Genomic DNA, 15,127 nt, shown 5'->3' with positions numbered 1-15,127 from the left:
GTTTTGCTTTTGCTCCTGGGCGTGGCTCTCAAAATATGACTATTATATAGTTCTAAATATTGTAAAGCAACATTGTTTCTTTCTTACGTGTAATTTTCAAAATTATACTTTAGCACATAATAGTGCAGTACACCCCAATCCACCACACTCCAATCTAAACTGCTCACTCCAATCTAAACTGCTCACTCCAATCCTCTCCAGTTCACCACACTCCAATCCTCTCAAACCACCCCACTCAATCTCCACCACTCTAATCCAAAACCATCGGCTCCACTCCAATCCAAAACAATCTGCCCCACTCCAATCCACAAAAAATTGGCCCCACGCCAATCCAAAACATAATGCCCCACTCCAATCCAAAGCACTCTGCTCCACTCCAATCCAAAACAATCTGCCCCACTCCAAACCAAAACAATCTCCCCCTCTCAAAACTTCCCCACTCCAATGCAAAACAATATGCCCCATTCTAATTTGCCCCACCCCAGCGCAAACCAATCTGCCTCTCAAACTTCCCAGCTCCAACTCCAAAACAATCTGCCCCAATCCAGTTTCCCCAACTCCAATCTAATGCACCCCATCCCAATCCATCTTACTCTAATCCAGTCCACCTCACTACGATCCACCCAATTCAATCTGCTGCACTGCAGTCCAAAACTATCGGACCCACTCCAACCTGTCCCACTCCTATCCAAAACAATCTGCCTACGCAATTCCAAATCAGTCTGCCCCACTTTAGTCCAAAACAATCTGCCCCACTCCAATCCAAAACAATATGACCCACTCCAGTCTACCAATTTATAATCAAAAAAATCTACCCCATTACAGTCCAAAACAGTCTGCCCCACTACGATCCAAAACAATCTGCCCCACTCCAATCGGACCCAGTACAAACTAAAACAATCTGCCCCACTCCAATCTGACCCAGTACAAACTAAAACAATCTGTACCACTGTAATCCAAAACAATCTGACCCACCTCAACCTGCCCCACTCTAATCAGAAACAATCCATCCGACTCCAATCAAAAACTATCTGCCCCACTCCAATCTAAAACAATCTGTCCCACTCCAATCCAAAACAATCTGTCCCACTCCAACACAAAACAATGTGCCCCACTTCAGTCTTCCCCACTCCAACCCAAAACAATCTACTCTACTCCAAAACATTCTGCCCCACTTCAATCTGCTCCACTCCAATCCAAAACAATTTGCCCCACTCCAGTCTGTCCCACTCCAATCCAAAACAATCTCCCCTACTCCATTCCTAAACAGCCTGCCCCAATTCAATCCAAAACCATATGCACCACTCCAGTCCAAAACAATAAGCCCCACTCCAATTCAAAACAATATGCACCACTCCAATCTGCCCCACTACAATGCACAAAATGTGCCCTGCTACAATCCCAAACAGTCTGCCCCACCCCAACCTGACCCACTCCAATTGAAACAATCTGCCCCACTCCAATCCAAAACAATCTGCCCAATTCCAATGAAAAACAATCTGCCCCATTCCAATCCAAAACGATCTGCTCCACTCCAATCTGCTCCACTGCAAACCAAAACAACCTGCCACACTCCAATCCAAAACAATCTGCCCCACTCCAATATAAAACAATCTGCCCCACTCCAATCCAAAACAATCTGCCCCACTCCAGTGAAAACAATTTGGCCACCTCCAGTCCAAAACAATTGGTCATGCTCCAGTCCACCCCACTCTAGACCGCCTGCTCCACTCCAGTCCACCTCATCCCATTCCAAGTCAGCCCACTTCATCCCATTCAATTCCATTTCCTCCCACTCCAATCCACCCACACCATTCCAATTCAGACCAATCCTCTCCAGCCGAATCCAATCTACCCCAATCCAATTCATCACACTCCAGCACACTCCAGTCCAACCCACCCAACTACAGTTCAGCCACCCTACTCCAGTCCAACTCATCACACTCCAAATCACCACATTCCAATCCAATCCAACCCACCCCACTCCAATCCAGCCCACCCCACTCCAATTTAACCCAGTCCGCCCACCTCACCCCAGCCCATCCCACTCCAATCCAATAAACCTTTATCCACCCCACCCCAATCCAATCCATCCTACCCCACTCCAATTCACCCTACTTCATACCAATCCAATCACCACACTCCACACCAATCTAATCCACCCACTTCAATCCAATTCATCCCACTCCAGTCCAATCCAATCAACCCTACTCCATTCCAATGCACACCACTCCATTCCTATCCACCCCACCCCAATCAATCCAATACATATCACTCTATTCTTCTCCACCCCACTTCAGTCTACCCCACTCCAATACAATTCATTCCACACCAATCCAATCCACCCCACTTCAGTGCATTCCACCTCACCCCAATCCACCTTACCACACCCAATCCAATCCTATCCAAGCCCTTCCAGTCCAATCCACCCCACTTCAATCCACCCCATCCAGGTACCCCACCCTATTTCAATCCACCCACTCCAATCCACTACACTCTATCCCACTCCAATCCACCTCACCCCACTCTGCTTCAATTCACCACACTCTACTGCAATCCATCCCACTTTAATACAATTCTACCCACTCTAGTTTAATCCACCCCACTCCAATCCATCTCACTCTACTTCAAACTATCCCACTATACTCCAATCAACCCCACTCCGCTCACTGCATTCAACTCCAGTCCACCCCATCCAATCCACACCACCGCAGTTCAGTCCACCCCAATCTAATCCACATCTCCCCCGTTCAGTCCACCCCACTCCAATCAACTCCAGTCCATTTTACTCCATTCCACTTCACTGTAACCCACCCCGCTCCAATCCAACCCAATCCTCCTTAATACACCTCACCCATGTCCAATCCACCCCACTCCAAACTACCTTAGTCCAACTCACACCAGCTCACACCAATCCAATCCACCCCACACCAATCCAATCCACCTCACTCAATCCAATCCATCCCACTCCATTCCAGTCCACCCACTCCAATCCAACCCACTCCCGTCCACTCCACCCCAGTCCAATCCAGAAAATCCACCCTACTCAAATCCAGTCTGCTCCAATCCAATCCACCCCACTCCATCCTGGTCCAAAAAAATCCATTGCACTCCAATCAACCCCACCGTACCATACCCCCTCTCTAATCCACCCCAATCCAGTCCACCTCAATCCAATCCAATCCCACCCCATCTAATCTACCACAATCCATCCCACCCAGTCCTATCTGCCCGCTCCATTCCAACCCATTCAATTCCACCCCACTCCAGTCCACTCCTCTCTAGTACAACCCACCCCACTCTAATTCACCTCACTCAAATCTACCGTACCACCCCACAGCACCCCAATCCATCCCCCAAAACCAATCCAGTCAAACCCCACTCAAATCCATCCCACTTCACTTCAGTCCACCCACTCTACTCTAGTCCAATACACCCCATCCTACCCAATCCAATCCACCCCACCCCATTCCAATCCAACCACTCAACTCCAGTCCAATCCACCCCAGTCCAAACCACCCCACCCGACTCATATCAAATAAATCCAATCCATCACCCAATCCAATCCTCCCCACTCGAGTCTAGTCTACTCCGCCACATTCCAATTCACCTCACTCAAAACCATCCCATCCCATTCCAATCCATCCCATTTCAATTCAATCCATCACACTCTAGTCCTATCACTTCAGTCCACTACACCCCCTCTCCAATCCACCTCACGCCATTTCAGTCCACCCCCTATACTAAACTCCAATCTACCGTTCTACTCCAATCCACCCCACTTCCTCAGTCCACTCCAACCCACTCCACCCTATTCCACTGCATGCCGTGACACTCTCTGCCACTGAACCATTGAACTCAACTCTGTGACACTCTACTTACCATACTCCACTCTACTCCTGGACTCCACTCCATGCCACTAAGTTTTAGCCGTGCTGAACAGCAGCTACACTGATGTACAACATGGCAAAAACACATTGCCAAAACCAATAGCTCTTGTGTAGGCGAGACCTATTGGCTTTGCCAGTGCTTGTTATGAACTAGCTTCATCAGATTCTCCCATACACCTTCTCCACCACATTTCCTCATATATATCGCCTTCCCTGATGTAATGAATACTTCATTGCTGAATTCTGATTTCACCTCTTCGATCTCAGCCTCCCATTCTAACCACACATAGTTTGGTGAAATTAGCCTCTCAGGAGACCACACTACTGAGGTTAAGAGAGATTCCTTTCTCAACCTTATGGAACAGTAAAAGTATTGAATAACACAATCGGTCTGGCACATTCCAAAACCAACAATCTCCGTCTGGTTTACTCTTTCCTGTGTAATTTGCCAGATTGTACTTCCTCTACCCTGGACAAACCCTATATCAAAATATATACACATTACTTTTGCTAAGCACCCAAACAGTGGACCACAAAGGCCGTCTCTAATAACCACACTATCATTTAATATTTTTCCATTAGACACTCTCATTTAAATACTGATCCGACTTCCTCTTATAACCCTGACAAACTTCTCTCCACGCTGAACAGTGTCCTGGAATTTATGGCGGCCACCTATGCCCATTTGTTCTTGAAAGAGGTCAAAACTCAAACCTATAGGCTGTGATGAGTCCCATTAGATTCCCAAATTACCGACTCAAATGTGCCAATGACCACATTTAACTTCCATTCGTTGAGTTGACATGGGTAGAATTTTATTGAAATGCTTCCAAAAACACAGCTAAGAAATTAAAAAGAAGTAATTTTACGTTTTAAAAATATATCGTTCTCGAAACATATTTTCAACATAATTACAGGTGCTTTAGGTCAGAGTGTGTCTGTATGTTAATTTACTCACAGTCGAAACTACCCCCTATAGATTTAAGGTAGGTAAAAGTATCAGTGAAGAGGGAGAGAAAATCTACAGTTGCCCTTAGTCTACTTTTGTTGCCCCTCTAATTAGGAATCACTCATCCAGACTTTGCACCTTGATTTATGTATAAACTGAACTCTAGCAAAAGAAATGTCTGCAAAATTGAAAAGAGGTGGTGTCACTCTAAATGCCCAGCTTGTCTTGCCATTCTCAAAATAGCACAAAGCACCTTTGAAAAATTGCTACGGCCAAGACTAATTGCTACTTGGAAACCATCCTCTCTAGGCTAATAATGAAACTAAGGCATTACTCAAATCTGTCAGACACTGCTCTAGACCTCTTTCACCACCCCCTGTTCTTTATTCCATACGGAAATCAGTTGGCGTGAATGAATATTTTATTTAAAAACAAAACTTGCAATCAGACTCAAGTTTGACATCTGTACAACCCATGCTAAAAAAAACTCATATCCTTCTTCCACATATCCCTCCCCTGGCTCATTTGAAGTCTTTGAACCCCACCCTACACTTTCTAATAAAAACCTAGTCTAATTGTAACTTCATTCCATCCTGTGTCATTAAAAACCTGCCTTCTGCTGCCCTTCCACCCACCTTGCACAATATCAACACCTCTTATCTTGCAAGTATTGCCTTTATGATCCTGAAAGACTCCTGTAATCTGCCCCACCTCAAAAAACACTCATCCTAACCATGTCTTCGATCTCAGTTCATGCCTGAACCATTGCGTCTTGGATGTATGTAGTGTTTTATGAAACTCAACGAAAAACAGGGTTGTCCTCAAAATATGAAGGTACCGCAAAGCCCCTCATCCAGGATGATTCAACAATATGGACTTATATGTTTTCTCTGTTGCCTTTCATATTACACTATGTCCCCTTTCTATCCTTCAAGGATCATATTAAAAAAAAGAGCAAACATTTCAGTTCCTGTTTGCATTGCTGCTCAGTATCGAGCTCGTCCTTCCTTTTAAGCACTTCCAATCCAATTTCAAGACCCTGGTTCTGTCATAGAAAGACAGCACCAACACTACTCGCGGGTTCCCAGAAACCCCAACGTCAAATAAAGCAGTTATTTATGTAGCTCTCTGACTAATAACCTGAGACACTGCAATTATGCATCGGGGAAGGACCAAATTTTGCTTCAGGGTTGACTAAATTATGCAGCAAGAAAAGACAAAATATGCGGAGTAATGCGGCACATTTTGTGAACGTATTCCTTTATTATTTTATCACCGTCTGGGCAAAGGGTTTGCCTCACTGATATGTGTTTAACATAGAAACACCGCGATTAGCAACAGAAAGGTGACCAGTCAACATTTCCGAAGGGTCTTCCACTTCGCATCAACACACGTATTCATGTTTTGAGTAACTTTTGAACCATTCTAGAAAACATTTGGTAAAATCTACAAATTATGCAGCAGATGATGGATGATGGATTATGGCAATTGCGGCAAATCTATAATCATGCGGAAAACTGCTTAATTCCAGTGGCCCTTCTCTAACTAGCTGAAAAATATTTGTAGTGCAACATTTAAGGCATTCCACCTAAATAATCCTGACTACATTACTTCCAAAATTAACATGTCTAGAAGTGTGCATGCTGCAATAGCACAACAGCCTGGCAATCCGAAAGACTCACAAAGACCGCATACACCAACAGACTTTCTCGGCATAAGAACCACGACTCTCGATAGACCTCACTTTGCACCCCTGACTGGTACTGTTTCAGAGGTACGGTTACAAGATTGCTGTGGCACAACACGAGCACCCATGCAGTACTCACGCAGGGCAGAAGCATTCTTGCCACATAATCTTACACTATAAACCCACATTATGCAATCAACGTACATCGATATGTTGAAGTGAAAGCAAATTTACCTTTCATTCTATGCTAACGTCGCAGGTACATGTGTACCACATTACGGCACCTCTCTGCTCCTCGCGCCTAAGACCTAAACCATTCCCAAACATGTCCTACCATAATAACCCCAGAAGCATAGAAAAGGAGTAGTGTGCTACTCGTCCACTGAGTAAAACTTCTAGACATCGTCAGGACTATAAGGCGCTTTATACAGGCAACTACACTGCCATGCAATGCATTAGGCGATTGACCTATCTGAACATGCCACAGTTCTATGTCAGGACCGGAGGCTCCGATTATGCTTTCTCTTTCTATTACTGTTCCAAACAGAAGCCAATAAAACAACAGTAAAACAAAAACATCAACACCCATGATGCTCAATAATCGTGTTGCGTATATGAACCGGCGTTTGCTCCCTAATTTTCTCGTCGAAGCCAGCTCGTTTCACAATGACAGCGGAGAATTAGTGCCCCTCATATTTTGGCCCTCTGTGCTCCCTTGACGCCCTACTACTAGAGTGTAAGGGTTGTATGTATTGAACAGACACAGCCTAGAGTGCATATTCAAGGCTGCTCTCTCCACATTCTATAGGCATTTCTAAAAATAGCCTGGCAGGGGTTCTTGCACTCCCTCTTTGATCTCTCCTGAAACATCATCTCTATACCAAGAAAGTTTAAAAAAACAGGAGACTGTCTCAATGGCATGGGGATGAGTCAGGATACTATCCTGAAGATAATTCTGACCAGCTTGAAATTAATCTGGTTGAGGCCCTTGATTGTAGGGTTCAACAATCTGTCAATGAGGCCCTTGTGAGGGTATTGGTACCTTTTTCCGGTCAGTTGCTTGATTACGCTAGTACTCAAGGTTGGATGCCGGAGAACCCGGCGCCTGGTGAAAGTTCTAAGTCTAAGGACAAAGGGAAAAATACTGAGTCTACGTCCCCAGATGCCCACTTCGCCCCCAGATAGACTTCGCCACAAAAGAGCCAGCGAACATAATTGTAGTAGTAAAAAAGATGCTGTTTTTTCACCATCCTCTTCTGATACTGACTCTTCCTCAGATTCAGATGCCCGGATATTCCCGGTCCCAGCAAAAGGACTAAGAAACATGTTTCACCTCCTAAAGTTCTTGATTTTTACTCCACTGAGATTATTCACCTCAGGGCATCCAATTGGGTCCCCTCTCCGGAAGTAGCTAAGTATGTACAATCTCACATATGCAAGAGTTTTGATAAGGAGGTTCGAGCCTACCTTCGAGCGGAATGCCCCAGGCCACACTTAGAGGGTAAAGTTGCCGACACCCCAGAAATGGATCCCACTATGGTGATGTTCATGAAGAAATTCTCTAAAGACCCGAAGAAGGGCTTAGACAGGGTGTGGCGTAACTGCCAGGACAAGCTTATGGACATGTCAGGTCCCCTAATCAAGATTTTAGAATTTGCTTTCCACTCCAGAGAGTCTGGCGCAGCGGTGGACACTGATATAATGATTGGCTGGGCACAGAGAGCCATCTACCAACTAGGCAATACTAACTGTGCTATTTCTTCCAAATGCAGATGGACCTTCCTGATGCATATTGATCCGAAACTAAATGATTTAGTGACTTAGAAAGCGGGTCCTGCGGCGGATGGGATGCTTTTTGGAGTACCGTTCGTTAAAGAATTATCGACATTTTGCTCTACCTACTCCTCCCTCAACAAGGCACAGATGACCCTTAAAAAGGTTTTCAAACATGGCCTTTTTCTCAGGGCCGATCGTTATGGAGGGTGTATGCCCGTCCGAGGATCATTTATTTGCGAGCCCTCAAGCCTACTACCCCAGAAGTAGAGGAGGCTGGTATGGAGAATCAGCAGATAACACCTTCTACCCCACCCGCTCCCGTGGAGGGTGCTCCAGATTTCACAGAGGTCCCAGACGGGAACAACAAGGAGCGATTGAAGATGCTGTATATTCCAGTAAGAATCATACCTTCTTCTCAGGTGATGTTGGGGGGGCAGAGTGGGTTCATTCCTCCACAATTGGAAACTGATTTCAGGAGAACCTTGGGTTCTTCTGACGGTGATAGGCCTCAGGCTGGAGTTTTTCAGTACCCCGAAACAAACACTGGCTCCTGCCCCAATGTATTTTTCCCTAGCAGATCAGTCTATTATAGATCTAGAGGTTCAGTCCCTTCTCGACAAAGGAGCAGTGGGTTTTTCCTCCTCTCGCCCTTTCTGTTTCATCAGTCCTATTTTCTTGGTAAACAAAAAGGGTGGAGGTCATCGTCTAGTGTTAAACCTCAAAGAGTTCAATCACTGGATATTATACAGACATTTCAAAATGGAAGGAATTCACATGCTGAGGAACATTTTGTTAGAGGGCGATTGGATGGTCCATCTGGATCTAAAAGACGCCTACCTCTCAGTTCCCATATTTCCTCCTCACACAAGATTCCTACTATTCCTGAGGAGAGGCCAGTGTCTAGAGTTCAAGGCTCTCCCTTTCGGCCTGTCGTCAGCTCCTTGGTGCTTCACTAAACTAATGAGACCAGTGGTGGAGTCCCTTTGAGTGAAAGGGGTTTGTTTGATAATTTATCTGGATGACATCTTGCTGATGGCACAGGATGCTCAGACTCTCCGGAGTGATTTATCGTGGACTGTTCAACTTTTTCAGGACCTGGGATTCGTTTTCAATTAACAGAAGTAATTGTTGAATCCTTCCCAGGTGATAGCTTTTCTGGGGTTCCAGATAGATTCAGTCCGATCCCAGCTGATTCTCCCTTCTTAAAAGATTTGCAACATCAAGAGGGAGTAGAGGTCTGCTTTAGCCAACCAGACTGTGTCATTGAGAGTGATTGCCAGGATAGTAGGACTTCTGTCCTCTTCCATTCAGGCCATCTTCCCGGCCCCTCTTTACAATAGTGCTCTCCAGAGATTACAAATTCAACATCTTCTGAAGGGTCTGGCCTATTAGGAGCAGATTCCATTATCAGAGGAATGAAGATGGAAATTCACTGGTGGTTGGATCATATGGAAGCCTGGAGCAGCACAGCCATTTTCGGATCTCACCTAGACATAGTAATCAAATCGGATGCCAGTCAGTGGGTCTAGGGGAGCATGTTGCGTATCGATTGCGACAGAGGCCGTTGGTCCCAGTCGGAGATGCATCTCTGCATAAATTGTTTGGAGCTCCTAGCGGGATAATTTGCCATAAAAAGTCTTTACCCTTGGAAGTCGGATTGTTGTATTTTATTGAGGATGAACAATATCTCACCATTGAGATATGTCAACAAACTGGGGTGGACCAAATCCAGAATTTTAGCCAAAATAGCCAAGGAATTTTGGCATTACTGTCTCAACCACCGTCCAAGTGTCACAGCGGTTTATCTCTCGGGGTCTAGGAATGCCATAGAAGACTGGAACTCCAGGTATTTGAGGGATGCCAGCGATTGGAGGCTGGATCAGGATCTTTTTCACCAAATCCTTTTGCAAATGGGTCCTTGCAACATAGATCTCTTTGCCTCCCATCTCAGTTTCCAGATTCTGACTTTTTTCAGTTGCCAACCGGATCCGTTGTTTCTAGCGACAGATGCCTTTCTTCAGGATTGGAGTCAGTTTTGGGGATTTGCATTTCCGCCATTCATGATGATTCCCAGGGTTCTGTCACAGGCTGGACGACAAAAGGTGGACATTGTGCTCCTAACCCCTCTTTGAGTGGCTCAGTCTTGGTTCCCGGTAGCTCTGTTGTTAACCTGCACTCCTCCTTTTCTCATTCCGCCTCGTCAGAATCTTCTGATGAGTCCGGAGGGCCTTCAACATCCCTTGGTCCTGTCGAGAAAACTGTGGTTGATAGTTTGGACGGTTTCAGGTCAAGATGGACTTCCCCAGGCATTTCGCAACAGGCTGTAGGTTTCATCAAACAGGCCTGGGCTGCAGGCACTCATAAGCGGTATGCCTCAGCTTGGCGGAGATGGTGTCGGATGGAGTATCGATCCCGTGGGGTCAAATATTGATATGATTTTTAATTTCTTAGCAGAACTTGCAGGTTCTGGCCTAGCCTATCGTACAGTGAATAATTTCAGGTCAGTCATTTCTGTGGTCACGCACAGATTGAAGGTAAGACGGTTAGGGAACAGCCACTAGTTTGCAAAGTAATGAAAGGGATTTGCATGTCATCTCCTCTTAAACCCAGATATTCTTCCCTTTGGGACACAGATATAGTTTTGAGGTTCTTAGACAAATGGCCATCTAATCGTTATCTTTCCTGAAAGCAAATCTCAGCAAAGTTAACTATGTTACTTTGCCTCATTTCTTGTAAATGTGTGTCGGACGTTAGGGCTTTAGATTTGGCAGTGAGAGTCTTCTCTCCAGAAGGAGTTACGTTTAACATCACTAGAAGAATGAAAAACTGTTTCAGGTTGGTAACATATCCTGTGTTTCCTGAAAATCCACAGTTGTGTGTAGTTCAATGTTAGAAGGATTATGAAACTGCTACAGTTGATATCAAACAAGATTCTAGGGGTCAATCGTTAATATTGTTGCAGAAACCTTTTTAACCAGTTCTGCTACTGTGTTCAGATGGATGAGATGGTTGATGGATGAAGCGGGAATAGACACTACTAAATTTGGGGCTCATTCAGCTAGGGGAGCAATGACTTCCAAGACCTACACGTTAGGCTCTCGTCTGGAGGACATTATGAGAGAAGCGGATTGGTCCTCAGAATCTACTTTTAGGAAATTCTATCCCAAACCGGTAGTTGACTGTGGTTATTGGGCAGCTTTAAATAAGCATAATCGGGGCCTCTGGTCTTGATATAGAATAAAAAAAAATCTAGCTTGCACGTCAAGACTTTTCAATTCTATTAAGGACATGGAGGCGAGGATTATGAACCGTATTTGGTTTTCATTCATGAAGGTTCTGTGATTAATTCTGTTGAATGTTTTGGATTTGCCCACCCTGAATTATGGATTCTATGCAGATGTTTCATATTTGAGTATCGGTAATTTTAGTGAAAGTATTACCTTCAATTTTTTGTTATCTTTAGGATCGGATCAGAAGACGCCATGATCGTTTGGTTCTATTGATTCCTGTTTCTGAAGAAAGCAGATCTATGGACATCCGTTTTTCTGCTGAAGCCGCTGGTGTTCAATCATGTCCTGGCACCTTTTGAGATCGGATTGTGGTATTCTGGACTTCGGATTGGCTGATCATGGACTGTTAATCTGTAAGGAGTTTTGTTTCTACTGAGCTCTGGTTCTTATCTAAATATCACAAAGAAAGAGGAAGTTACATTTGGGGTCATAGGTTTTATAGGTTAAGGTCCTGTGTTATGGTTGGGCCATGTGACAATATTATTGAACATCATGGGTATTGATGTTTTTGTTTTACTGTTGTTTTATTGGCTGCTGTTTGGAACAGTAAAAGAAAGCATAATCCTCACCTCCATGTCCTAAACGGATTTGAAAATTCTTGAAGCTGTAGGCTAGAAAATGTTTTACTCTTGATTAGCTTGTTGTTCGCAGGCCCTCACACTTTTATAAATGTGGCTTGGTTATGTACCACACCCTACACATATGTATCAGGAGACTGGCCACACACTGCCGTAACAAAGGTCCTCGCGGTGCAGGGAACTGGGGCCCGAGCTCCATGGTGCCCCCTCAGCAGAGCACAGACAATACGTCGGGGACGGGAGGGGCTCCTTGTATTTCTGCTCAAGTTTCGTATTGCCACTGTGGCCAAATGCACCCTTAGACTTCCCACACAGTTACAAACGCCCGTGCATCGTCGCCCCCACTTGCACTGCCTTTAGCTTTTCAGAAAAGGGTCTGCCTCAAACGCTTACTAGGAGCCCCAGGCCTCGGAGTCGGAGACCACCCACTTCGCAGAGCCTACTCAAGCCCGAGAGAGGGGGAGGGCGGCAGAGAGAGCCGCGTGAAGAGGCAGTTCCACGTTCTGCCTGTTTAGGCTGTGTAACTCGAAATGCATCGCGTTAACCTTGAACCCGGCCCTTGTGAATCATTGACACGGAATAATCCTACGGCAGGCCCGCCTGAAAGCGACCTGGAGGAGACGCTGCTCTGCCTCTGTCAGGAGACGGGAGAGTTCAACCCAGAGCCGCGCTTGGGTAAGGGCTTTGGTTACCCCTGTTCCTTCCTTTCTGAGCGTGGCCCGGCAGCCGCCTCGGCCCCCTCTTTCGGACAGAGAATGCTCCAGTCCGGCTCAGTGCCCCCTGTTTGCAGCCCTTTGCTTGGCCTGATCTGAGAGGGGCCCGGCGCGAGGGAAGCTGCTGCTCTATGTTCATTCACTTTGCTCAGAAAGACTTCCAGTGCTGGAAAGGGTTGGGGAGCCTGGGGCGCGGGGCTCTCCGGGGGCGAAGTAGAAGGGGCGGGAAACTACAGGCCGTTGAGTAAATGAAGACAACGGGCCTCGCCAGCTGTGTGACTAGCAGGTTATATTGATTGGACTCAAAGGTCATGGTGTATTAAGTAAACAGATCTCTATTCAATGGGAACCAAGTGCACAAAATAATTGTTGGGCCCAGGTCACATGACCAATTTTGAATATAAATTGGAAATAATTGCAGGTGGCATATTCGGCGGGCATATGCGCTCGAGAAATGTAAGCAATTTTGTCCATTGTTATATTGGATAATACCATTCATTTCAGTGATGGCTGGTGATCTTTGAAGGTGGCAGGGCACAAAACTCCAAATTTCAGCAAGTGGGTGAACTGAGGGAGCTGGGCGACTTCTAGATGTGTTTAACAGATTCTACCGCTCAGTTTTTTTTTTAATCGAAGTCAAATAGCGCACCTTAATGGACAGCTGCCCCACGAGTATCCTAAAACTCCATGGGCTCTGACAGGGCAGGAAGCCGACGTCCCCAGAAGCTGACCCCTTTTATTTAAAAATTGACATGTCAGCAATTGCCTCCAGTATGCTAAGACCAGACTTTTGCCCCGGATCCCCCCCTTAATTCATTCAGTATGCCCATGCCCAGCATTTTGTGATGGGTGCCCCCAAAATGCCATGAATGCCAACAACATGGAAATGAATAGAATGGGTAGAATTCTGCCATGGATAATATACCATAGTTGGCACAATTTTCGAAAATGACCTCCAGTATGAAAGGGCCAGCATTTTGTCATGTGTGCCCCCTTACCATGGGGTGCCTCCCTAACTTCATGAATTACTTGCAAACAGGGTCAATTTGAGACTGCAAATAGTCCCCATAGTAAAAACAGTGGCCCAGATTTGCAGAAAGCAGTGGTTTGCAAAACATTTAGTTATGATCGTGGTGTGAACATTTGGTGATAATTAAAAAGTTTTTAAAGGTTGTAGGGCCAGTAACTCTAGTCAGGACTGGAAATACAATTATTTCCATGCAGATAACCCACAGATCTCCTTACACTCATGTTCAGGGCTATAATTTTTCCCCACCCTCAGGTCCCAGAACCTGCAGCACACCCTTAAGTCCCTTGCCGGTACTCCCCCTTAGGTCCCCGAATGTCCTGTCTGCCACCTGCCCCTAAAGTTTCTGTTCATCCACAGGGATCCTTAATTCCCAGTGGCCAGTAGGCCCCAAGAGGATAATGCCTTACATTCTGGAGAAGGCTGTACACCCTCAGGGACCAGTGAGCTCTGCTTACACTAACTCATGCCTCAAGGCCCTTACTCAACATCAGTTGGTCTTTAAAATACCCAGTTACCTTCAGGACCCTTAAGCTCATTTCCATTCTTAGGTCCTGAGAGCCTTGCTCAGTCTCAGAACCCTAGCACTACTACTCACTTTCGGGGGTCCTTGCACAAACTCTCACCTGTGGGTCCCCTGATGGCCCTATTCACCCTTAGGCCTTGTAGGTCTTGCTTATTCTGCCTACCTACCTACGTATTTGAACCTGGAAGATCCTTCTCCCCCTCAGTAACTGCGATCATGTGTACCACATGTTTCCCTAAGGTTTCCGTTTCCACCTAAGCGCCACATACATTCTGCTCACCTTAAGGCCCTGAAACTCCCACTCACTACCAGAATTTCGAAGATCTTCCTCCAGCCAAGTACCACGGGCTTCCGAGTGGTAAACTGCATTTTAACAATGGTCAAATCAAAAGATCAACTTAGGGGAAGATTTGGAATTTTCCTAACCCAGGCAATATAAAAGGAGGAGAAATAGTGCCCAAACTGTAATTTTTTAAGAGTATTTGCTCAAATTCATCAACTAAAACTGATTATGTTTGAAAGACCTCTAAAGAGAGTGTGATTTAATAGCAAACAGTGTGGTACACATCAATGTTAACTCCAACTGGGATGGCCAGAAGCTGGGATGACCTGAGGATGCAGGATTTATTTTTTGTTGGATTGTAGGAACAATCACAAAATACATTGTTTTTAAACTGCAGCTGGTTAAATG

The 15,127-nt window shown here is 45.5% G+C and overlaps 1 long non-coding RNA gene across 1 annotated transcript in view; it reads left to right on the top strand.

The window, feature by feature from the left end:
- Nucleotides 1-15,127, top strand: part of LOC138249958 (uncharacterized) — a 153,019-nt gene that overhangs the window by 129,795 nt on the left and 8,097 nt on the right. Inside the window, exon 2 of the long non-coding RNA XR_011194869.1 lies at nt 11,766-11,945. This is a non-coding gene — a long non-coding RNA (uncharacterized lncRNA). The remainder of the gene's footprint in view (nt 1-11,765; nt 11,946-15,127) is intronic.

Source organism: Pleurodeles waltl, chromosome 8, assembly GCF_031143425.1.
Source record: "Pleurodeles waltl isolate 20211129_DDA chromosome 8, aPleWal1.hap1.20221129, whole genome shotgun sequence".
NCBI classification, from domain to species: domain Eukaryota; kingdom Metazoa; phylum Chordata; class Amphibia; order Caudata; family Salamandridae; genus Pleurodeles; species Pleurodeles waltl.
This window is presented reverse-complemented; position numbering and strand designations above follow the sequence as displayed.